We start from the raw sequence: 24,499 nt of genomic DNA, 5'->3' as shown, positions 1-24,499 counted from the left end.
TACTGTTTCTAAGATATTTAAGTTTTTACATTTTATGTCTATGTATATTGTGTAGGTAGTAGAGTTTTAATCATAAATTGTAAACCTAGGTCTTTTCATGTGTTTATGGTTGCTTTACATGATAATATTTCACCTGTCCTGTTTATGTAACACTTTCAAAATCAGCAAAAGGGTTATATAAATAAAATTTATTATGAAACAAAAGGCAAAAAACTATTATGTACATAGTTTAGTCCTATTCAGTGTCTACTCGGCGCTTCTTGGCTTGTCTCTTGTATTCATTAAATGGAGCATCTCTTGTCACTGTCCAGCAATAGTCTGCAAGCATTGATGGGCTCCATTTGCCCTGATAGCGTTTCTCCATTGTTGCAATGTCCTGGTGAAATCTCTCGCCGTGCTCGTCGCTCACTGCTCCACAGTTCGGTGGAAAAAAATCTAGAGGAGAGTGCAAAAAATGTATCTTTAGTGACATGTTGCAACCAAGGCTTTTGTATGCCTTGAGGAGGTTTTCCACCAACAACCTGTAGTTGTCTGCCTTGTTGTTTCCGAGAAAATTTATTGCCACTAACATTCCATGCCGTCTTTTCCTTGCCACGCAGTGCATGGTCAAATGCATCATCTCGAAGAAGTTCACGAATCTGAGGACCAACAAAGACACCTTCCTTTATCTTAGCTTCACTTAACCTTGGAAATTTTCCACGGAGGTACTTGAAAGCTGCTTGTGTTTTGTCAATGGCCTTGACAAAGTTCTTCATCAGACCCAGCTTGATGTGTAAGGGTGGTAACAAAATCTTCCTTGATTCAACAAGTGGTGGATGCTGAACACTTTTCCTCCCAGGCTCCAATGACTGTTGGAGTGGCCAATCTTTCTTGATGTAGTGGGAATCTCTTGCACGACTATCCCATTCGCAGAGAAAACAGCAGTACTTTGTGTATCCAGTCTGCAGACCAAGCAAGAGAGCAACAACCTTCAAATCGCCACAAAGCTGCCACTGATGTTGGTCATAGTTTATGCACCTCAAAAGTTGTTTCATGTTGTCATAGGTTTCCTTCATATGGACTGCATGACCAACTGGAATTGATGGCAAAACATTGCCATTATGCAGTAAAACAGCTTTAAGACTCGTCTTCGATGAATCAATTAACAGTCTCCACTCATCTGGATCGTGAACGATGTTGAGGGCTGCCATCACACCATCGATGTTGTTGCAGGCTACAAGATCACCTTCCATGAAGAAGAATGGGACAAGATCCTTTTGACGGTCACGGAACATGGAAACCCTAACATCACCTGCCAGGAGATTCCACTGCTGTAGTCTGGAGCTCAACTGCTCTGCCTTACTCTTGGGTAGTTCCAAATCCCTGACAAGGTCATTCAGTTCACCTTGTGTTATGAGGTGTGGTTCAGAGGAGGAGGATGGGAGAAAATGTGGGTTCTTTGACATTGATGGTTCAGGACCAGAAGTTTCATCCTCTTCCTCTTCCTCGTCTGACTCAAGTGAGAATGATTCTGGTGCATCAGGAACCGGCAGTCCTTCTCCGTGGGGTACTGGGCGTATAGCTGATGGAATGTTTGGATAATGCACAGTCCACTTTTTCTTCTTTGACACACCTTTCCCAACTGGAGGCACCATGCAGAAGTAACAATTGCTGGTATGATCTGTTGGCTCTCTCCAAATCATTGGCACTGCAAAAGGCATAGATTTCCTTTTCCTGTTCAACCACTGGCGAAGATTTGTTGCACAAGTGTTGCAGCATATGTGTGGGGCCCACCTCTTGTCCTGATCTCCAATTTTGCAGCCAAAAGAAAGGTGATAGGCTTTCTTAACCATAGTGGTTATACTGCGCTTTTGTGATGCAAAAGTCACTTCACCACAAACATAGCAGAAGTTATCTGCACTGTTCACACAAGTACGAGGCATCTCTGCTCACTTTGGCTAAACAGAAATGTGTCCCTTTGCAAAATCAAACACTGACAAATAAGAGAGCACGACATTGTATGATTTCTAGAGCTAATATAGGGCAATTTGTTCAGCAGAGTGATGTAAGCTTCGTTATGATTGCATCATCCATGACTTCTAGGAATAACATGATGCAATTCATATCATGTATGACGCAATACCAGCTTCAGATTGCATCATTCATTGTTTTGCCTAAAAAGCAAGTACTGTCCAAACCCAGTCATAGATATATTCATAGATCCAGTCAAAGATGTATTTTAGTCATTTCTGGTTTAAATTGAGATCCCTTCCCTTTATAACTCACTTATCCTGCGCCATTCCCAAGTCAAGGGTCAGATATACTGACCCAATAGCATATCTTGAAAACTAGAGCCAATCAACAATTTTAAGCATCATTTTCATTCTCAGTGACCCAGAATTAGTAAAGTTTGACTACATTTATTTCAGAAGCATTTTGGCTGTAGAGCAGTGTTATCTGTTGTGTTCAGACATGGTTTCCAAGAGGGGACTGTCAAAGGCCACACATTCAAGATGGCCACACAGTAGAATGTCACATTAATGGCATAAAACTTTTTGTGTGACAATGATGTTTAGAAGCTATGTATTTGACACAGATACCACAGATTGATTTAATACTCCACCATAGATTAAATGTTGTGAAGCGAGTGATTTTTAGAGTCTTTGGTTAGACCGCACATAAAGTCATGTGACCATATTAAGTTAGCTAGCTTTGTAGTTAGTGTCCACAATTGTATATTAAAAGAAGGCTGGTCTCTCTTTGAAGAAGTCCCAGGCAATCTATAATAATACATTGTATTTATATAGCAATGTCCTCCATAGTACTTAATAAAGGTAGTTCAGCCTTTTTCCCTATTTTACAGATGGGGAAGTTGAGACAGAAAGGTCAAGTGTTCAAGGTCAAAACAGAAGGCAATGGTCAGGTTAAGAAGAAAACCCTGGTTTCCTGATTCTAACAGTGGTACAGGTGAAATCATCTGGCTTGTTAGGGGCAAAGAGCAGATTGCTCCTCTAGAGTGACATCATAGGAGGGTGGCGTGGGGAAGAGCTTTCACTGTGAGATGAGGGTCACTTCTTTTCATAGGTGCTAGAACTATGTTGTGTTGTGGGTGCTGCTGCACTCCCTGGATTGAAGTGATTTCCATTATATACAGTTTGGTTCAATGGCTCTCAGCACCCCCACTATACAAATTGTTCCAACACCCCTGCTTCTTTTGATCTCCTGCCATTCTATGAAAGAAACAATCAAGTGTGGTTATGGTTTTGTGAGGTCCTCTGTCTCACATTGATCTTCTTGCTGCAGTCTGGACCTGAGGGGAGGAAAAAGGCCCCCATGGCACTGAAGGGGCTGTTAAGGCTTGTAAACGTCTTACATTCTTGTTCAATTTCCCATTGCTGATATCCTTCCTCTTCTTACTCCTTCACCCATGTGGATTATTTTAACTGTTTTTGAAATCTCATTACCACACTGGTTACTCCTTCCTGTTACAGCAAGGTCCTTCCTGTAGATAAATGGAAAGAAACACTACAAACTTTAAAAAGAAGCAGTAGTTTTAAACTTTAGATTATTCAACATTTTAAATCCAAACCACAAACTAGGGAATGCATTGGCGATTACGGCAACTGCCCTGCAATTAAACTCTGCTCAGGACTTTTTGACTAATAGCAGAGCCAGAATTAGGAGTGGTCTTTTAAGCAAAGTATGTTGTGAGCAGGAGGAAGTTGGGGAACTCTGCAGATAAAAGTGCAATAACGTTAGTGCATTAGAGCAAGTAAAGGAAGCTTGTATTATAAGTACTCTATAATTATTCCCTGGCTTAGACTAAGTTTGGTTTCATTTTGACAAATAGCTATGTTAATCACTTCATTTGGTCATTTTGCTATTGATTTCTCATGCCAATGCCTAACCTCACTGGGTTAAGTCAGGATTTTTACAGTTTTAGATATTTGTGAGAAGACACTAAAAATGACTGCAGTCAACAAAACTGACCTTTCTGAAAGTGATCCAGCCATCAGTGGTCTAAGAACTACATCTCCCACAGCGGATGTAAACCATCTGGCACCCATTGTCATAAAGATATTTGTCTGATGTATGTTTGAGTAACGCACAAATTAAAACAGGGACTGCTGGAGATGGATGTGATTTCCAAGGAAGCAATTGTCAATCAAGACAATGAGGGAGTTATGTATATTTTTATAAGTATTATATGCACCTCTTATCTGTTATTCTGCCTGACTGCCAGGCATTAAATTCAAGTGGGCAGTAAATAGTAGATGAAAAAATGACAACGATAAGGCTCTTTCGGGCAACAATGCAAGCAGCTATTAATTGGGGAATGCTCCTGCTTGACTCCCAGCAGGCTGGAATAGCTTACTCTTCCCAAGGCTGAAAGCTAGGATCAAAGTGGATCCTAACCTTAAAGATACTGGCCTGGAGAAGGAGAGGAGTAAGGTTGTCAGAAGCCTGAGAATGAAGTCACATAGACAGAGAGCATGATTCATGCAGAACAGTCTGCTTCTCGCAGTCAGAGATGGGGGTTAGCTGGGCTGAGAGGGACTAACAAATTCTGTCAAGGAAGGATTAAGGGGTAGGTAAAGGAAAATACATATATGAGATTCTTTTTTGTTTTAACCCTTTGTTCTGTGTGCTATGTACCTTTGAGTGAAAGAATAAATAATGCTTTTTGTTGGAAAAAAACTGTTTTTGAGTCATATGAGTTGTATGCACCTCTTATCTGTTATCCACTGTCACAGGTTCCCAGAGGAAAAGACTTACAGGTGCCAAACTCAGCTGGATCTGTCAGGTTAACACAGTTGGGAAATGTGGGGTGGGGAGCTGCACCCCAGACATCCAGTCTGAGTGTGGCTGGACTGTGTGGTTCCATCCAAAGAAGGAGAAGGTAGTGAAACCGGTCCCCAAAGGGTGTACTGAAGGGACTAAAAGGGGTCCAAGGCACAGCTCACCCAGTAACCATGACAAAAACTTACTAATACCAATCAAGTTTCAATGCTGACAACAGAGTTGAAAACACTAGTTACAAGCATCTATCCTCATGCAACCCAGGGGATGCTTCACAAGTGGGACAGTGGTAGCGGCAGTGGTGCAAGTACGGCGGTCCAGTCCGCCATACCAGTAAGATATTTATAGCCGGTACTCTGTACCGGAAAGACACAGGAGGAGCAAAACTGAGGCCGCCAGGCAGCCCCACGATGGCAGCTCCTCCAGCGTGGCTGTACCGCCCCCAGCCCTTCCACGCAACTGCGTCTCTTGTCTGAGGACTGTACAGCAGCCCCGCCAGAGGACAGGGCTGGAGGTGGGGCTGGGGGCGCTACAGCTGAATCGGAGGAGCTGCCAGCGTGGGGCTGGCTAGTGGCCCCACATTCTGCTCCTTTCGCCGCTGTGGTTCCGGAGAGCCCTGCAGTTCAGAACTCTCCAGCGCAGCAGGAGGACAGAGTCCCTCCTGCCCCCAGGTAACATGGGATGGATCATGGGGAAAGTGCAGGGGCCGGGCAGGGAGGAGTCACATGGGGGGGTCATGTAGGGAGGTCATGTGCCCCCCCCAGCTGGTGCCCCCACTTTTGTGTCCCTCCCATGAGTGCAGCGTACCAGTAAGAAATGAATTCTACTTGAACCACTGGGTGGCAGAGAGTATGTTCCTTACTAACTATGAGTGTAACGCTATTGTATTAGACTGTGCTAGTGTGTCGTTGGCCGATGAAAGACTGTAATTGCTGGATTCAAAGGCATCTCCTGCTTTGTTGTTGTTGGCCTCTTTCCCTGATGATTACATTCACTCAATGCTCAAATTAATGGACCTGCAAAAAGATATACCCAATCATTTCACCACCTTCTGGCAGAGGTATGTCCAAAGTAATGGTATAGAACAGGGATGGGCAAACTACGGCCCGCGGGCCACATCCGTTATCCATGAGTTATCCATGTAACATGAGTTATCCATGTTTGCAGAGATGATCTTGTAGGCCTTATTATCCTCATGGAATATTGCAAGATGTTTGCTATAAGCCATTTGGTCTGTCACCAGCCTTAACATGTTCCCCACTCAACTGCTGATCTAGATCTGCAAACAGCAGACATACTTGGCGATATTTAAGCCCTAGAAAAAAGAAGTGTGTCGGACCCATCACCTGTTGATGATACACTTGTAGTCAACTGCTGTTCTAGCTTTTATCTGGTAGCCATAGTGAAACAGCAGCCTTTATTTGATATAAATGCAACTAAATATTTACAAGTGAATATAATTTCAACTGAGTCAACAAATCACTGTTATTCAGTACACAGAAATGAAAATAGTGTGTCTAGAGAATCATACTGTGAGCTGGAAATCAGTAGGGCCCATACTTTGGATATATAACCTCCTATGGTTGTGTGATTTCAAAGTGAAAGTTGTGAGCCATCAATCAATTTATGGTTTCGTATTATGCTGCTGCATAGCTGGAAAGACTTTTTTTTTTTTAAAGGCATCAAGTAGAGGCAGTTTTTGAAGTATGAGAATGTTTTATTAGAAATGTGCCAATAATAATAAACCTCATAATCCATGAGATCCTGAGGCAATACCTCTACTCAGTGATTGCAAAGCAAGTTGCACTATATGTGACACATGCTGTGTACCCATTACAACTTTAGAAGAACTCATATGAATTTCTAAAAATTTGCTGAAAGATAACCCTCTGCAATAAATCATCCTGAAGCTAATTATTTCCAATTAACTTTTTAAAATTATGTATAGCTGCTGAAGTACCCATTCTTAACTGTATTTTAAGTAATGCATTAAAACTTAATTCAGACAGTCACTATGCCTATACAGGACCAGTTTCCTGGGTCATGAGAATGCTGTTCAGTGACCGTTTGAGTGATGAAGAGCTTGTGGGGATGGACTTTTGCCTAGGGCATCATAACCTCTAGGATCAGCCCTGAGCGCATATGTGATATTTTTAGCCTTCAGTTCAAGCTCTACTATGTTTATTTCTTCCTGTCATGTTTTATATTTACTTGTTACTGCAGACATTCCTACACTTATGGCAAGTAGTTGTTAATGGTTTGCATCCTTTACTTACTTGTTAAGTACAAAAATTGTTGAAATATACCTTGATAGGAAAACCATTTTTTGCTTCTCCACAAATAGGACATACTGATCAATCAGTATATTCAGAAATTTTTTTACTGTAGTTCAGTAAGTGAGACATATTTTAAAAGTTGTTTTTGACAAACCTAAGCCATGACTCATTTAAAAAAAATTCAATATGTAAATTATAGGGTGGAATTATACTGAAGAAATTTTCCAATATAGCTGACCAAAAGCCCCACTCCTTCAGAGGGATATAGGTGACTAAGTCTGGGTTGGAGGAGGGAAGTGCCTATCTCTGCCTTAGATTCCCAGCCAGGAGCCCTCTCTTCAAATTCTTGCAAAAATGGAGGAAAAGAAGGTAGTAGGGGTGCCACCAATGCCTCCCTTATGCCCTTTACCCAGTGGTTAGAGCACTCATCCAGGATGCAGGGTACCCAAGTTCAAGTTCCTGTTCTAATGTTTAGGTAATTATACATAGTGGATCGTCTTCAACAGGAGAGACTGAAAGCCCCACCTCAAAATAACCCATAACTTAGTGGTTAGAGCACTCTCCTGAAATGTGGGTTCAAATCCCTGCTCCTAACCAGACAGGTGGGGGATATGAACCTGGGTCTCCCATATTCTGGGTGAGCGCTTTAACCAGTGGGGTAAACTTTGTAAAGGCAGCACTATCTCCTCCTCCAGCTGTTTTGGGTGAAGCAGGTCTGTTAGGCAGCCTCTGAGAACACCTACTGGATTGAGCCCTGCAGACAAAATAGGTGGTGGGACACCTAAATAACAATCATGCCAGGGCTTAGGTGTGACAGGCAGCTATGTTCATGCTCACTCAAATTTTTAGGCACCTAAGGGAATTTAATGGCAGAAATTTAGGCACCTAAGGATTCCAGGCATCTATAGAAACAGGCAGCAGTTGAGCGGGGGGGTTGATCTAAATTTTGGACTTTGCCACCTAAACTGGCAGTTAGGTTCCTAAATCCCTCTGTGGTTCTAACCCTAACTGAATAAAAATCATTTCAATATTAAAACCACATCTGAATGTCACTTAAATTAGACATAGAAAACTGCTATATTTATCCCTCTTAAATGCATCATATAACAATCTGAAAAGAATGTACTTAAAGTAAATCAGCCCTTTGATTTTCATTCTTGGGTCATATGACTTGATATTAGACGGTTCAGTTTATCTATAGGAAGTACTATTAGATCTTATGAAGACATCCAGATCAGCAGAAAGATTCTAGCAGCCTAATGAAATCAATACAAAAGGGGTTTTAGTAAACTTTTTAATATAATATTAAAGGAAGCCTTAATAAAGGATGGAACAAAGAATTTTGCATTAGTAATGGACTTGTGAGAGAGAACTACAGTTCCCTTTCAGTTGCTAACCAAAGCTGATCCACCGTATGGAAAAGCAAAGATATCTACAGCAGTATAGTTTTTGAGGCTGGGGGAAAAAATAGCTGCAACAACAAAAAAATAGAGTCTGAAGCTAGACGTTGTCTCTAATAGCAGACTTCCTTTCTTCCACAGACGGAGGGCTTGAATAGCTACTTTCCAATTTTCCATATAGGAAATGTGAAAATTCTTTATTTGGCCTGACTTGCATTAGAATAAGAAGCAAAAGCTTTTTAGGGTTTCATTTATAATTTTGACGCAGCCATAAGAAATGCGAACATCAAGGTTGTTTTGCTAAGTATAAAATGTCTTAATGTGCCAAGTATTTGTATTACAAAGTAGTAAACTAACATTGACAACCACTGGACTGTTTTAGGTAGATAAGGAAAATAAAAATGAAGAAAAAAAAGTAATGTGATATCAGGTATCTGCAGCTTTACACTGGGAGCTAATTATTCACATACTGACACTTTCTAAATGTATAGCTGAAGAAACTAATGGTTTCTAATTCTAAAAAGCCATTAGCTAACAGCAGCAGCTGCCGTTGACCTAAGCTTAGTAAGAACTATAACTAACAAGTTCTTCTCCTCTAAATTAGTTAAACGCAGGACACCAGTTCAATATGTGTCACCCTTATGATTGCCAGTCCAGCACTATGGATTGGTTTTCATTTTAACTTCAGAAACATAGAAACACTGAAAGATTGCTACCCAACCACTACAGCTACTATCACCAATTGTCTCAAATTAGTCCTCCATCATAGTTTGCTGTAGTATCTCAAATTTTAAGTTGACAGAACTCAAGTTGATAACTAAGGGTCCAATCCAATTTCCATTCCAATCAGTGGAAGTCTATCCATTGACTTTAGAAAGAGCTTGATTGAGCCCTCAGTCTTTTAGCACTAAACCGCCATTATAAAAATACACACATGCATGTGTGCATGCACTAGCGTCATCAAAAGAAAGTACTGAGATTCAAATTCTCTGGTAAAGTGAAGGATGGACTTTCAGAGTCTAGCCCTTGCATAGCAATGTTGCATCCACTACTCTTTCACAAATATATCATCATAATGAAACTCATTCTTAGGAAATCTATTTAAAACAGTTTAGTGTTAGTCCACATATTTTCTGTAATATGAGACTGTAGTGAGGCAGAGTGGCCTTCCTCCGGAATCAAGAATGAGGGACCACCCTATTCCCCCTGGTGGGTGGAGCCAGACCCACCCTGCCCCCCTCGCCGGAAGTATCAGGGCAGGGCCAGATGTATAAAAGGAGAGCCCTGGAGCTCAATTAGTGCTGGACCCAGAGAGGAAACAAATATCTCTTCCAGAGAGCTGAGCCCTCTGCAGGATCCTGGAGCAGTGCCTAAGCAGAGCAGCACCCTGCTGATGGAGGAGGTGGAAGACCCCAAGGAGCACCAAAGGGGATGCTGCCCGACTATGAAGCAGCCAAACTGAGCTTAGTGTCAATGGAGCAACGCCACCTGAGTGGGGTAGGAAGTAGCCCAGGGGAACCAGACATTGATCCGATTGCACTGCCAGGAAGCAAGGCAATGTGTTCCAGTGATTTCCCCGCTGACCCAGTGGCAGGACCACCTGCCACTGTTATGGCCCTGGGCTGGGACCCAGTGAAGTAGGGTGGGCCCAGGTCCCCCTACCTCCTGCCACCATCCCCTCACACTTGGGGACTGTCTGCCTACTCACCTGAGGCCAAAGGCCTTGGCATAGACTGTTTAAATGTTATCTGCCCCAGCCAGGAGGCTGCAGGTCGTAGACTGCTTGTTCCTCTGCTCCACCCAGAGTGGCATCAGCCCAACTATTGTTGCCTGCCATAGTGAGACAGAGTGGCCTCCCTCTCCACTTGAGTGAGTGACCACTACAGGGACACAGAATCACCCTGTACTAGTAGTGTGAAACACTTGCTTCAGATGTGGAAGAGTTAACAATATTGAGTCTAATACCTTCTTTGGTCGATATCATTTTCTCCTCCTTGCACTGGCTTCCCATCCTCTAGTGATAGGCCAGAACCAAAATCTCAGATCAAAATACACTTGAATCTAAGCACAGTTCAGCTCCAGATTGAACTTTGCAGCTCAGACCATCTGTGTTGTTCATTCTTGTGCTCTTGTAGACTTTCAAGTGTTTACAATTCAAGGAAGATGTTCCAATCCACTATATCATTTAGGTCTCTATTCAGAAAACCATCTCAATTTAGGACAATACGTAAGCATGTGCTTAATTGCCATTGATGTCAAGGGATTTTTAGACATTTGCTTAAAATTGAGTAAGTGCACTTAAATGCTTTCCTAAGTAGAAATGAATTTAAGTATGTGCTTAAATGATCCTGAATTGGGATTTTATATTGTAAAACTATATCTACTCATAGCTACCTCTATCTTTATATTAGCATATGCATGTTACCATTTCCATAATTATATCTGTTTTTGTCTGAAATGTGTAAAATGTAACAAATTGTATTCAAAAACTGTCAGCAAAGTCATGAAGTATTCAGACCAGATATGAGATCTCTTGTGCTCTGGTTTAGCATAACGTTGAATTTGATTAAAGCACAGTTTTGTATGTACAGGCATTTTTGGAAGAAATAAAACAGAAAACTAGTTCTTAGAAGTAACCTCAGGAGGTGGGAGGGTATGTAAATTGCTACATTTGGGTTTCTTCATCACCATAAATGGTACTAAACACTGTGTGTTGCTGCCAGTCACATGCAGGAATCTGTTATCTGTTACCATGACTTATGTTAAGACAAGCAAATAGATATTAAATACTTCCCATTTCTTACTTGCATCTTTTTATATTTTTGCTAATGATGGTTCATTTAAGGACAAAGATCATGTATTTTTAAAAAAAACAGTACTTTGTTTCTTGCAAGGTAATTTATATTCATTTTTTAAATTATCTATAATTAGTCTATTTTCTTAGCTAGCAAATGTTCAGTTCCAAGATCACCTGTTTAATATAATATGGAAATCCAGTTTGACAAGAAAATCCTATCAATTCATTTTAGTTAGACAAACAGTGTCAGTAAACAAAGTCAGTATAACAGTGGAAAGAAAATTGTGTTCATTATTTTGGCAATAAGACGAATATTACCGGCTTCAGAAAGCCATACTTGAAGTTTTAACTACAGATATATGAACAGCCTTTGAGTAATCCAATATCTTCCATATTTTCTTATGTAATATAGCACAAACATTATGGTATGGATTAATGTATTTGCTAGATTACATCTGTCTGTTGCTCACCAGCAATCTAAAGGCTCAATCCTGCAAAGGTTTACATACCTAAGTAGTCCCACTGAAATTCATCTGTTGCATAAAGTTATTCATGTACATAAATCTTTGCAAAATCATGTTCTTTCTTCCCTCTTGGCTTTGCTCCTCCCCCCCCCCCCCCCGAGTCAGGTGAACATTACCTCATCGCAGTCCCAAACTGACCAAAGGAAGGAGGTGACTCACTCAAGAGTCCAACAGATCCTTTGTTGCTGCCTAGACCAGTGTCCTTTGTTCCTGTGAGAACATTATCATAGCAACAATGCTCAGTGCATCATGAGCCTTCTGAAAACACCCAACACGACAAACTTTGCATTGGATACCACGCAAGTATATTATAAGGATGAACATGGGGATGCAGGGTATTCCCCCGAGGTACAGAACGTCACACCTCCCTCCTTAGTTTACTGCAAGAGGGCTAGTCACTGACTAGCTCAAAGGCAGTGTGCCCGGGGTCCTCTTTCCTGGACAGGGCGTCTGCTACAAGGTTTTCCCTTCCCTTTATGTGTATAATTTCCATGTCAAACTCCTGCAGGATCAGGCTCCAGCGCAGAAGTTTGGAGTTTGTGCCTTTGGTTCTGTTTAGCCATACCAAGGGCGAATGGTCTGTCAGAATCCTAAACTTTCTATTAAGAGCTGGGCCTCAACTGTTTAACTGCCCATACCATAGCATAACATTCTTTTTTAATGACAGAGTAATTTTGTTCCGTTGGTGACAGTTTTTTACTCAAGAAGGCAATTGGGTGTTTTTTGTTACCTTCCCCTGTTTGCATCAGTACAGCACCCACACTGATGTCAGAGGCATCTGTACATAGCTCAAATGTTTTTTCAAAGTCAGGACTGGCTAATACGGATTTTCCAGACAAGATTGTCTTTATTTTATCAAAACCCTTTTGGCATGCTTCTGACCAAACCACTTTATTGGGTTGGTGCTTTTTACACAAGTTTGTGATTGGGGATACAATGTCGCTGAACCCACATACAAATCTTCTGTAGTAGTTTGCCAGACCGATGAATGATTGGACCTGTCTTTTAGTTTGAGGCACAGGTCAATTTACAATAGCTTCCACTTTAAGGAGATCAAGGGATATCTGTCTCCTTCCAACCCAATGTCCCAAATAAAGGACTCTGCCTGCTCCTATTTTGCACTTAGAGGGTTTTACGGTTAGACCATCCTCCTTGAGTTTGGACAGCACAATTCCCAGGTGTTTTTATGATGGTCCCATGAGTCACTGAACACCGCTATGTCATCTATATATGCCCTTGCAAAATTTTGTAAACTATTTAACATTGTTGACCAGCCTCTGGAAGGTCACACCAGCACTGACCATACCAAAAGGTAACATTGTGAATTCATAGAGGCCTATGTCAGTGATAAAAGTGGATTTTTTCTGTGCATCCTCATCCAGAGGGATTTGCCAGTAACTCTGACTTAGATCAAAGGCGCTGAAGTATTTGGCTTTGCTCAGTATATCCAGCATGTCATCAATCCTAGGCAGAGAGTATGCCTCTGGTACTGTAACAGCATTAAGCTTTCTATAGTCAACACAAAATCTTACAGTGTTGTTCTTTTTAGGGACCAAAACCACAGGGGATGCCCAGGAGCTATCATACTCCTTAATCACTCCCAAGTCCAACATATTGTGTATCTTTGTACAGATTTGTTCTTGTACCTTGCCAGTGGCCCTGTAAGGGGGTGGTTGTGTCCCTACTGTAAGGATTTTGTGGGTTAGCATGTGTATTTTTCCTGGCTTGTTGGAAAACACCTCACTGTATCCTTGCAGCACTGATAACACCTCCCCCCTTTCAGCTGGTGTCAACTTGTTGCAGAGGAACTTTCTAGGGTTCTACAGGCCTTTTCCTTGCCTGGCGCAATACACAAGACCTGCAATAATATTTTATGTCATTTTGTATACCTGGCTAGTAGAAATTCTTCTTCAGCCTATCATAGGTTCTTTGTACCACCAAGTGACCAGCAAAGGGACCATCATGCGCTTGCTGCATTCAGTCCTCACGGCATTGGCTGTTTAAAGGGCTTCCCAGGGCTTTTGTTTTTTTCCACAGGAGCCTCTCTATATAACTTCCCGCCCTCTTCAAAAACTTCTCCCCATTCTCCCTCCCTGGGATTCCCTCTAGAACATACTTCCTTATACTTGCTAGAGTGGGGTCAGTCTTTTGCTCAGCTGCAAAATTCTAGCAGCTAGCAACTGGGACAGCGTCCTCAGTCACAGACAACATTTTCCCCGCCCTTGGCCCTGAGGGCATGCTGTCTTTCTTGGGCATGGGGAAGCACATTCCAGCCCCTCCCCTATCTGAAAGCAGAATGCTGCTTTCTGCCGCAGGGGAATCAAGGAGACTTTCCCCGTTCCCCTCAGCCATTTCTGGGGCTTCAATCCCTCCTTCCGAGGACCCAATACAATATTCCTTCTTGCTATGGGTCACCACACTAATGGTCTTAGCCTTGTGGAAGAAATCATTACCCACTAACATGTCAACCGGGATGCCTTCCATTACCCCCACAACCAGATTGCTTTCCAAACCTTCCCACATCACATGTATTTTAGCTAATGGTACGGGGAACCTGGTTTCACCCACCCCCCACAATTTCTGCCATTTGGCCAGGTAATATACTAGCCTTTGGGACCACACTTCACTTAATCAGAGAGATCTGGGCCCCTGTATCCTTCCACCCCAAGTATTCACTGCTTAATTTTGACAGCTTTAATGTGCTCCATAGCTGGTTCACTGGGGCCAGTCCCCACAAAACTTGCTAGGTAAGTTGTGGGAGTTCCTGCCTGGTTCCCCTCTGGGGCCTTTGTACCGAGGACAACTGCACTAACATGGGCTGGTGGGTGCTTACTTTCCCTCAGCTTGGGGCATCTTCAGGTGCTCTGTGGAATTACAGTTGTAGCACCTTCTGGGTTCTCCAGTTTTGCTGGGAGGTTTGGGATAGGAGTTACCAGTAGAGGGATGTTTTTGGGTAAGAGAATGTTTAGGTTCCCAGCCCCTTTCTCTCTTCCCAGGGGAAAAATGGGATCCTCTCTTTCCACCAGTTTTAAACCCTCTTTCTGTAGCCTGCCCTCAATAGATGCCTGATTCTGTTCAAAGGCATCAGCTAAAAAAGCCATCTCATCCACAGACTTTACATCTTTGTCCCATAGACACTGCTTTACATCAGCCTTACATATGCCTAGGAAATGCTCTTGACCAACAAGATCAAGCAATCCTTCAAAACTTGCCAGCTCTTTACCCCTCACCCATTTTCCCAACAATATCCTTCTTAAGATTCCTAAATTTAACTCTATATGTTTCAGGGGTAATTTGAAAACTTCGCAAAACAGTATCTTTAAATTTACAATAGTCTAAAGCATCTTCAATAGGCATTCCATTGAATACATTTCAAACTTTACCAGTTAATTTCACAATCAGGGTAGGAACTCTCTTATCATCAGGGATTTCATGTATTACACACAGCCTTTCAAAGGTAGTCAGATATTCAGCAATATCCTCCTCCTCACTGTATGCAGGACATAAGTGTTCCCACTTGTGGATTTTTGGAGCGATGGGAGTCGTTGGGGTCGGGGGCCTCTGGTTCTGCTTCTCTAGCAAGTCCAGTTGGTGTTTTCTCTCTCTCTCTCTCTCTCTTTCTCCCATAGCCCTTCTGTGTGCAGCCTTCTCTTCTTTGAGCCTCATTTCTGCCTGCCACATGTGAAACTCGCGGTCCATTTCCTTCTCTGCCACTTCCAGTCTGACCAGCTCTAGTTTTTTAGCTGCCTCACTGGTAGTCATTTTTCTGCTTTCTTGTGCTTATTTCCCTCACCCAAAGTAAATAAACAGAAAATAACAAAACTGTGACCTCCTCCTGAGTGTTCTTAGCTACTGCACTTAAGACTCACTTCAAATCACAAATATCAGTGTTTAAAGTGTGAACTTTACTTGGAGTAACAAGCTGCACATACACCCTTCTTACTGCACCACTGTAACATTCCTCTGGTGTTATCTGGACTGGTGATCTGCTAGGTCACTCCAATCCTTGACTCTGGGAGCCAGCCTTACCCTGCTCTGCTGTGAGAACCCCCACTCTTGGGCTGTTCACGCACAGCTTCTAGCATGTAAACTGCTCGGATTATGCAACCGAATGACACTAGCCAATATCTCTAGTCCCAGACACAATCCTAGGAACCTCCATCTTGCAGTGTCCAGTTATGCCCGCTGGACGCTGCAAGCTTATATGAGTTCGTCAATTTAACAAAGAAATGGATATGTACCAGGCTTGTTATTCCAAGGGAAGTCTCTGACACGCTTCAAACCAAACACTCTCCCCTCTGTCAGCGCTTCAGTCACATGGTGGTGATGTCTGGAGATGGAGATGGAAGAGAGAGGAAGAGCATGGCAAACATCTCTCCCTTTTATCATGTTCTTTCTTCCCTCGAAATGTAAACACTTTGCAGGTATGCAATACTGAAATTTATTGAAGCTTAATTTGAAGAAAGAACATATATGTTAATCACAGACCAAATATTTATTTTAATTTGACCAATTGAACAACTGGATTTCAGGATCTAATGTATAATTATTACATAGAGTTATTGTACATTGCTGTTCTCAGCTGTTACATGGCTTGCTTACTCTCACAGGAGTCTCCCACTCACAAAAATATGGTGCTTCTTAACATGTTTAAGTTTTCCATAAGTTTTAAATAAGTTTTCCAAATAAAAGAAAGCACAACCAGTGTCAAAAGTATATATAAGATGAGAATAAGCCAGGCTTTACTAGCACTTGAGCTTCTTTAAAGTCCTTATTCCATAGCTGGCATTTTTGATAACGGCCTATTTCATTAGCTTAAAGGAAAATTATTCCTATTAAACTCAGCACAGTAACCTAAAAGTTGAGTATGAAAATCATTTCTCCCATGATATATTATATTTGAAGATTAACTTTAAATTATAATTAATATGTCTGAGCCTATTAATGGTAGTGGTGGCCATCCCTCTGCAAAGAGCCATAATTTATGACACCAGCAATGTGGAATCCCTATGTAAGAATGTTTAGTTGTATTAAATACTACATCAGAACTGGCTTAATATCAAAACTTCTTAGTAAGTTAGACAATTAACTATATAATACTGGAACATAGGTTAAGTTATCTGAGGGCTGGTCCACACTAAGCCCCCAGTTCGAACTAAGATACGCAACTTCAGCTACGTGAATAACGTAGCTGAAGTCGAAGTATCTTAGTTCAAACTTAAAGGTACTTACCGCGGGTCCACACGCGGCAGGCAGGCTCCCCCGTCGACTCCGCCTACTCCTCTCACGGAGCAGGATTACCGGCGTCGACGGTGAGCACTTCCGGGATCGATTTATCGCATCTAGACAAGACGCGATAAATCGATCCCAGAAGATCGATTGCTTGCCGCCGAACCAGCGGGTAAGTATAGACGTACCCTGAGAGTTACTACTGCAGAACCATACTCTTGTGAACAGGTGACTCAGCACTCTGAGTCCTGGAGCCATTTCAGAGCAGTAACCTATTGGGCCATGCACAAGTCCCACATGCAAAAGTGAACATTAAGGGGAAATTATAAAGAGTCCCCTGGCCACAATCCTGCTATGGGTCCAATGGAGCTACCCCAATTAACACCAGATGAGAGGCTGGTCCTCGGCTCTTTACTTTCCTTTATGGGTAGTGGGCCTCAGAACCAATCATTTCAGCTCCTTTCCATTAGATACAATACTAATAGTTTTAGTTTAATGGTTGTAGCAATTTAGAAGCTAGAAGTTTCATATACATAAAACTCACATACACTTCTGGTAGTTTAATTTCTTTTCACAAGATTAGGTATAGGATGACACTGCAGTTATATTTTTTAAAAAAAAGAGAAACCCGACTGACAAAAGCCACAGTCTCACCAGCTTGATATCCACACCATGTAATGTGCAAGATGCAAAGGAAAGGAACTGTGCTGAGGGGCAAAACAGAACAGTATACACTACAGATTAGAAAAAAATAATCCAGTACAATTATAGATGAGAAAGAGGAGTAGCTTGTCAAACATTTTACTTGACATTTTTGAGTGGGTTGTTGAGAAGGTGGATAATGCCAGCAACGCAGGATTGCCTTTTTTGTACAGCCACAAAACACTACCTTTTAAAAAAAATCCAACCACCAACTTCTTAAAGGTACCGGTCTTCTATTGTAACATAACAGCACTTGCAGTTGTTGGCACTGTCAGGGTCAGGCAGAAAGCAATGAGTTATTTCTATGAGAAAACATGAGGGGACAGCAGACACAGGAGCAATAGTTTATCCCATTGAATTTTTATTTACACATGGACAGTTCCTGCAGATAGATTTTGAACAGATTTGTTCAATAGAAAAGCAGGACTCTCACCATGTTTCGTAGGTCAATTCAACTGTTTATTTGCAGTACACCTCAAACTACTACTTGGTATATTTTTCTTGTTCGTATGAGAAGCTTAGCTCCCTGTTTAGAGCGCTGTGTTGGTGAGGAAGATAATAATGATACCTAGCTCTTATATAACACTTTCCATCTGTAGATCTCAAAGTGCTCTACAAAAGTAATTCCATGCCAAACTCATTCAAACTTGCTCTTGGGAAAGATCCAAGCATAGCACTTTCACTCATCCTTGTGGAGTGTCTCAGAACCACTTTGACTAAATGAAGAGACCCTAAGCTTTATAGTATCTAGCTTTGGTACTTATATGGCCTCCATCACCTTAGTATTTGAATACCATCACAATCGTTAGTGTTTTTATCCTCACAACACTTCTATGAGGTAGGGAAGTGCTATTATCTCTATTTTAGAGCTGGGAACCAAAGCACAGAGAGAGACTAAGTGATTAACCCAAGGTTATATAGGAAGTCTGTCACAGAACTGTGTATTAAACCCCTGTCTTCAGAGTCCCATGCTAGCATCATGCCTGCCACACCATCCTCTCTCCCTGTCTGTTGTTGTAATGATGCCTCTAACATTAATACCTGCCATAAATGTGAACTTGTTTTCTACTTGATACTGACTGTGAAAGGACAAATAGAATTTGTTCTTTTGTAAGCTCCTTATAATGTGTACCTAAAAAATCTTGCCACCCACCATAAACATTATAATTTGAATTTCAAGATGATTTTGGCAGAACTCAAAACCCCAGGCACCTGTTTAAGGACTAAGCTGTTGGACAAGGCAACAGGAATTAAGTGTAAGGAAACTATTTAAAATATGAGACTATTTGTCACTGTAACTTCTTGTAACAGACATTTTGTCTAACTCAGAGATAGCATTCTAAGACATCCCAGTGAGTGCTTGGCCTTCAGCTGTTAATATATGTAAATGGCCACAACTAGCAGACCAGCTGTCTTTAACGGGCAAAATGTGTTGATGAAACAAACTTGGGAAACTAGCAAGCAAAGAAAAGTAACAGCACTTTGTTACCTCTAAGTTAAAGTTGATAGTTAACATAAGGTGAAACAAATATTCACCAATGGACACTAGGCTTAAAATAGTTGAGCAGTTAAAATATGGAAACAAAACATTAAGGGAAGACATTCAGTTCATTCTCAAAGAAATGCAAATCACATTGCAATACCATAAATAACCTTAGCTCTGCCCTCCTATCCAGCCCAGCGTCAACATACAGACCATAGAGGTATTTGCCTCTTATCCTCCACCATAGCACAACATCATAAAGACACCACAATATATCACATCTTATTAATAGATTCTAAGGCCAGAAAGGACCACAGTGATCTTCTACTCTGACCTCCTGCGTAATACTGACCATAGGATTTTCCTGAATTAATTCCTCTTTTTAACTAAATCATATCTTATTCTCTACCTGGTGCAAAAATACCACCTTTCTGCCATCTATTACTCCACCATGAGGCTGAATCTCCATGCTATGTAGAGTGATTGAAAACCTTTTCTAATAACCCTTCCAATATGCCCCAGAGATCCTGCCTTCCAGATACATACTACATACTCACCTTTATCTCGGAGCTTGAAAAGTTTACCCACACTGCCAGAGGTAGATATGAAAGATTAGGGTAAGGGGCTCCATGCTAGAGAAGTCCAAGAACAACCCCCGTTACTGGTAAGGGGAAGGATGCCAGGATGTCCACCAAACTATTGTCTCTGGACATTACTCATGGGTCTCATCTTTTCCCCTCAACCTCCGGCAAGTAAGTATCTGATAAATTTGAAGCTTTACTCACACTGACTAAAGGAAAGAAAGATCTTTGTCTTTGCTTCCTCCGGGCTGGTAGAAAGGATGTCTCCTCTTCCTCCACTCCCCCAAGTCTCCCATTGAGGCAGTGAAAGGTTTCCACTATTCTACTCCTCACCCATCCTCCTTTTGGAGTTCTTCTCTCATGATTCCTGTGCCTGTTTCTGCTGCTGATAGCTTTCCCAAAGCAGCAGCATGAAAGGGACATGGTTCTTGAAAGTTCCACTGGTGCCAGCAGTGTAAAGATTGCGTTTTCTTTGTACAGCACCTTTAAATATCTAGTGGTCTCTTTGCTAGACACAGCTGCTGCTTTCTGTTTAGTTCGGATGCAGCATCTTACAGAACAGACACATTATCCTCTCTCATGGAGATCTTACTTTTGCATTTTTTAGCTTGAGAGGAAAAAAAGAAGAGTTGTTTGTACAATTGCTCTCTGGATAAGGAAAACAAAAAATATGGATGTACTAGCACTAGCAGCATGGATGTACCTAAAACCAAAAGTTCAGAGAAAGGGAAGCAACAACAAAGAGGTTTTTTTGTTTAAAAACAACAAAATATCCACTTTGAAAATATGGACGCTTCCATTTAATAGAGAGGTTCAAGAAACTGGAACACATGTTCAGAAAAGCAAACTGTTTTATGCAAATACTATTTATAATTGTGGCACAGGAAAAAAGTGTTTCTGATACCAGTGGGGAGGAAGATGACACTTGCAGTGCTTAAAAACATTCTCTAAAGAATGAGAAGGAGTCTAAGGCAGTGGTGGGCAACCTGCGGCCCGTCAGGGTAATCTGCATGGCTGCCCACAGCTCCCTGTGGCCGCAGTTCACCGTTCCTGGCCAATGGGAGCTGCGGGAAGTGGCACGGGCCGCAGAAACGTGCTGACCGCCACTTCCCACCACTTCTCGCAGCTCCCGTTGGCCGGAAACAGCGAACTGCGACCACGAGGAGCTGCAGGTGGTCGTGAAAATGTAAACAAATTGTCTGGCGGCCCACCAGTGGATTATCCTGATGGGCCGCAGGTTGCCCACCACTGGTGTAAGGCTTTAAGAGGGATGCTTTGTTCAGGAAGGAGTTTAGACTGAGATTTTCAAAGTCAACTAAGGGATTTGATCCGGATGTCCAATTCCCTCTAAAAGTGCATGTCCAAATCCTCCTGGCAGCTTTGAAAAATCTCAGCCTTACTGGACAATATACTAAAGCACCTCTGGCAGCATGCCATGTGCAAAAAAAAAAGTAAGTGGACAACTAATGCCTAAGACAACATGGTTTGCCACAACCCAGATAACATCAGCAAACTAGATGGATCCATGTTTCTGTTGCTCACAGACATTGCAATGGTCAGAGCAGGATTTCTTCAATAAGCTTTAGAACAGAAACTCTGACCTGTTGGAAATGGGGACAGACTGTCAGGGCCTCTTGAACGCCCGGAAAAGGAAATTGATAATACCTACAATCATGAACCCCCTCATTAGCTCTAAATTTTGAGGAGCTCATCTTAGAACAAAGTGGCTTTTGTAACAAGGCTTGTGTATATTACTTATTTAATAGAACTACCGGTATATGCAATGTGCAAACAGGACTCAAATGCTCCATACTGGGTTAAATAGAAATGATGTGAAAATGAGAATGGAAATAGATATGGAGACACCAGAAATGTGCAAATAAATGTTGATTAATCGTAAACCAAGAGAAATTGATGTAGCTTTGAAAAACTATAGTTAGGGAGAAAGACAAATATTAGAATGCCTGCAGGTCACTGTACATTACAAAGGTAATTTCTCACCATGTCTCTTACCTTTGACTGGAGGAAATTGGCTGAATGAGCTCACATTGGAACACTGTGATTCCAGAAGGGAAATTAAAAGTGAAATATAAATTTAATACAGACATGTAGTTAATAAGGGGGTAATGGCAAAGCTGCACATGGTTGAAAGTGCAATTTCTAAAGGCTTACCCTTTAACCTTACAATTTGCAGGACCCCATAGAAACACAATTAGAAGAAATACAAGAGAAGAGAATAATTTCCACCTTTGGAGTTCAGTGAATGGGCTGCACATGTTGTGCATGTGTATTAGAATTTGTTTGGTCCTACAAAGTTACTATGGACTACAAGTTTTAGGTGGCTCAGTATGCAGTTAGTTACAAAACCACAAGATTAATTTACTAAACATACAAAATATACTAAACTAAACCTGATCCAATAGCCAGATTTTTAAAAAGGACCACCTCTGAAAATACACAAACAGTTGCTCAGATATGGAGAGATAGCATAAGAAGTAGTAGTGATGGACGAGAAGTCAAATTTTGGCCTCCTTGAAGTCACTGATAGCTTTACCACTTTTTTCAAAGGGAAAAGCTTTCAACCCAAATGTCTTAGGGAGTTAAATGGTGTCATCTCTTATTTGGGTGACACTGATAACTAAGAAAGATTCAGAGGAGGGATGTAAAATCTCAGATGTTCTGAAAGATTGCAGAAATAAGGTTTAAGTTAAATTGCTTTCTTCTAGAAATAAATTGTTCGGCTTATTGGGGCTTAGCACAGATGCAACCCTTAAAAAGACACGTTTTTGAAAATGTGGCTGTACCCAAAAATATTTATTTTTGGCAATGCTGAACATGTATGGAAAACTCGTTCCAAATATATTTACATTAGTCAGCATTGTTACAAAAAATAATAAAGGGAATCTGTACTGAGACAAAGTAAGCCTTTTGAGGAAGCGTTTTCCTTCTAAAATTGTTCCATTGCAGCAAATGAAATAGCCATAGAAAATAAATATTGTTTTGGATGAAGTAATGCAACATGATCTCTCCAGATGGCAACATCACATAGCGGACAAGAGAGTTCATCCTTATTTCTCCAGAAAAAATGGGGGAATAGAGGTAGTGTTACCAAAAGGCTTGCCCAAGGATGCTGATTTAATTATGTAATGGTAATTATTATTGTGGAGGGGCTGATGATAACTGCAGGTGTCCAGAAGTGGAATACATGATGAAGAATGTTTGTGGGCTTTATGGAGTTTTCTGCAGTTTCCTTAGAAGCATTTAGTACTGGCCACAGTTGGAGGGAAAATACTGGAGTAGACAGACCTATGATCTGATGCCATATGGCAATTTGTGTGTTCTATGACTACACTACAATTTATTTCTAAAATCTCATTTACATGTTAGATGTGATGCACTTAGAGAGGCCTGTATACTTTGATCATAGGGTCTATGTATGGAGTGGCTCAAGAGCGAGAATACCAACCTCAGGGCAGACTGTTAAGAAGCAGAACACAAACCCCAAACTGGCTGTGAGTTCTATACTTAGATTTCACCAACCAAGTAACAAGTGCAAACTCCTCAGGCACTGCGCAGCCTTAACATGGAGTTACAGACAGTCCTCTTGGGCATTCCAATCTATCTTGCCACCCAGGCAAGCTTGACTCTGTGACAGATGGTCACTTTACACCAAAGATAAGAAAATATTCAAGTTACTCCCAGTCCCAAAGAACCAGTTACTTTCCTCAGGTCAATTTGCACCCTAGCTCTCACCTCAAAGACAATCCTTGTGATCAATTCTATAACAAACTAAGGGCTAGTCCACACTAGAAGTTGCTACACTGTAGCGCATCAGGTGAAGACACTCTAAGCCGACAGGAGAGAGTTCTCCCGTTGACTTAATTGCTCCACCTCCATGAGAAAGCTCTGTCTACACCGGCACTTAGATCAGTGTGACTTGCGCCACTCAGGGGTGTGGCTTATTCAAATATTTATTTTTGGCAATGCTGAACATGTATGGAAAACTCATTCCAAATACATCTACATTAGTCAGCATTGTTACAAAAAATAATAAAGGGAATCTGTACTGAGACAAAGTAAGGCTTTTCAGAAAGTGTTTTCCTTCTAAAATTGTTCCATTACAGGAAATGAAATAGCCCTAGAAAATAAATATTGAAGCATGTAACTTAGCTTTGTGGAGCCCCGTGTGGCTCGGGGCCCTGGGGAATTGCCCTGCTTGCCACCCCTAATGCCGGCCCTGCACTTGGAACCCCACTAATCCCATCCTGTGCCCCCCCCATTGAGAAACACTGCTCTAGATGAGTTGATGTACCCCCTGGAAGACCTCTGCATACCCCCAGGGGTACGCAGACCCTTGGTTGAGAACCATTAGTGTAGACAAGCCCTAAATAAAGGTTTATTAACTAGGAAAGAGAAATGAGAGAGTTATTTACAAGGTTAAAGCAGGTAAGCATACACACGCAAATGAGATGCAAGCTTAAATTCAAAAGGTAATAGAAGCATCTATCATAAGCAAGCTTTTATGTCCTTTAGAGCAAACCCAAGCCAAGCAGCTTGGGGATCTCTTGCTTATGTTTAGAAATCTTTGTCCCCTTAGAGTCCAAATAGCATAAACAGACTCCAATTCCTTCTGGTCATGGATTCCGCCCCACCCGCCCTTCCTGCAGTCCAAGCAAATGGGACAAGCGCTTCTACACATAACCCCTTCATGGATGGGTAGGGGAGCAA

The sequence above is a fragment of the Emys orbicularis genome, chromosome 1 (genome assembly GCF_028017835.1).
Source record: "Emys orbicularis isolate rEmyOrb1 chromosome 1, rEmyOrb1.hap1, whole genome shotgun sequence".
In the NCBI taxonomy this organism is placed as follows: domain Eukaryota; kingdom Metazoa; phylum Chordata; order Testudines; family Emydidae; genus Emys; species Emys orbicularis.
The sequence above is the reverse complement of the archived record's forward strand: the minus strand, read 5'-3'. Positions refer to the sequence as shown.